Here is a 2,500-nt window from a genome sequence, read left to right as displayed (position 1 = left end):
TTAATATAAGAGTCATACCAAAGACATGGCCACTGAGTGAGTAAACAATAGATAAATAGATATAAAACAAATACAAAAATAAATTAACATAAATACTTGCATCAAATTCATAAAAGATGATTAGAGTTTTTTTCCTTAACTCATTGTTTTGACATGTTTTTGTTCACGTTAATTTACAACCAGTTCAGCACTTTGACTGTTTACCTCGACCACAGAGAAGCGGTTCATCAGCGACTGAACACAGGGATCATCTGAACATCACGTGATCATCTGAACATCACGTGATCATCTGAACATCACGTGATCATCTGAACATCACGTGATCATCTGAACATCACGTGATCATCTGAACACAGGGATCATCTGAACATCACGTGATCATCTGAACATCACGTGATCACGTTTGAGACGTGCTCTCAGCACCATGAGCACCAGCAGGTTCAGGTGGACACAACACTGTCCCAGAACACAACTGGTTCACCAGCAGGTTCTGAATCTGTGTCCCTGATTTGCCTGGTAGAGGAGACACACAACCACAAACCTTGTTAGCAGCAGTGCTGATACACAACATAACAACACACGATGGTCGATCCTGCGATTGCTCAGAATTGTTCACATTCTCAGAAAGTGACATGAAGATGCGAGATGCAAACAGACAGGGGACAGTGAGGTGAGGTTAGCAGCTGACTCGGACCGAGGCAGAAAGGTGGAGTCGGTTGTGTGACGCCACGTTCAGTATCTGGATCTCAACATTAAACCATTTCACAAAGAGTTTAGACCTGAACACTGCTCTGATGACATCTGAGGTGGATATGTGTGATTATCATTCTATTCTTATCTAGAGAGAAACAGTATATGTAATTAACCAATGAGCCACCACATGGCAACAAGGTAATGATTCCTAAAGACTGATCTTTGACACTTTGCTCTAAAGCCACAGTCCCACCAACACTTTCACTGAAACAAAAGACTATAGAAAGTTCTCAGGTAACTGGCAGGTAAGTGATCTTTCTCGACTTTGACCTGAGGTTCACGAGACTAAAGGTTTTTCTTCAACACGTAAGAATAAACACATTCATCATCAGCATTGATTGAAACAACCCTGTTCTTTCTGTTGGCCCCAGATGGAAGTAACTTTGATGGTCGGTATAATATTTACTTTTCTTCCTTCAGGTTCTGACCGGACTCAACGTTCTTCTACTTCATGTGAACACTCGTTCACACCTTCAGGCGTCGCAGTTAGACTTCGACCTCTGAAGGGCGTCACTTACGTTCTGCTACGTTACATCGTGTGTGAACGCTGCTGCTCCTGTTTTACTTTGAAAACTCTGCGTTTTATTCTGGATGAACAGAAACTGAGATGTTTTGAAACGATGACGTAGCCACTCAAAACCTCTTGTGATTGGTTCTTTTCAGTCATGACGTAACCTTCTCTGATTCGTCAGGCTCCTGTCACATGAGCTCCTTCAGGATGAAGTGTTACTGACCCTGTTGTCTTTGCTAACAGCTGCTGTTCAGTTACATTCTGTGTTGTACTACGATACAGCTGTTTACCAGATGTTATTCAAGCAATCTGTGAGAATTCCTGTTTACAACAGCACACACATGCTCCGTGCACGTGAGTGGTCAGGTGACCAGTGTTTTCAGGCTGTTAGTGTGGACTCAAACTGATATGGAGCTAAAACACAGACAGATCCGTTTTTAAATGAATCAAACCTGAACCTCTTTAAATCAAAGGTCTGTACATTTTGAACCAGAAAGAGCAGCTATGGTAACTAACTAACTAACTAACTAACTAACTAACTAACCAACCTGCCATTAGACCATGATACTTTGCATCTTTGAGTTTTTCTTATTGATTTTCTACTACAGAAATCCTTCATGTCTGTTGAAGTGATGTTTGTCTTCAGCTCAGCGTCCTGACATCCCGTCCCGATTGGTCTTTACAGACTGTCCTCAGGCAGCTGATGTAAACTATGAGACTTTTCCAACACGTTGGACGGTGACGTTTTCACCCGAGTCTACATTTCATAAACCATCTGGACCCGGACGTGAGTTTGATGGATTCTTGTGTTCTCATGAGACCCAAGACCAAAGTCAAAGACTGGTTCTTGTCAGACGATGGTTAAGAAAGGTCGTTAGGGACATGAAATCATGATGGGAACAAATGAGTTTTCGTTTCATACTTTATGTTTACATGATAAATATACCACCAATCAGCTGGAGATCTGGATTTGAGATCTTGGTTATGAAATGTTAAAGTAACCGTTGTTTCATTTACACTTTTAGAACCTTTCATCCTCCGGTTCTGTCTTGCTTCAACTTATTGAAGTGGTGATGAAACGCATGTACAGTAGATTCCGTTTGACCTGTAAGTCACTGAAGCAGAGTCGATTGGTTTACTGTGTTTTCTGATGTCAAACCAAAATGATTTCATGTCCCGTGTCGTCACTCCACGTCCAAGGCTCAAGTTCATGCAGCAGATTTTTTCTCAAACTCC

General features: G+C 41.6%; 1 protein-coding gene across 1 annotated transcript in view; it reads right to left on the bottom strand.

Annotated features, from left to right (window-relative positions):
- The window catches only part of xkr7b (XK, Kell blood group complex subunit-related family, member 7b), a 28,545-nt gene that overhangs the window by 290 nt on the left and 25,755 nt on the right, over positions 1–2,500 (bottom strand). The window contains exon 4 of the mRNA XM_035158187.2: positions 1–2,500. This exon is cut by the window's left edge and continues 290 nt beyond it; it is cut by the window's right edge and continues 1,178 nt beyond it. The gene's annotated coding sequence lies outside the window, so the exon portion shown is untranslated.

This window comes from Hippoglossus stenolepis, chromosome 6 (genome assembly GCF_022539355.2).
Source record: "Hippoglossus stenolepis isolate QCI-W04-F060 chromosome 6, HSTE1.2, whole genome shotgun sequence".
In the NCBI taxonomy this organism is placed as follows: domain Eukaryota; kingdom Metazoa; phylum Chordata; class Actinopteri; order Pleuronectiformes; family Pleuronectidae; genus Hippoglossus; species Hippoglossus stenolepis.
This window is presented reverse-complemented; position numbering and strand designations above follow the sequence as displayed.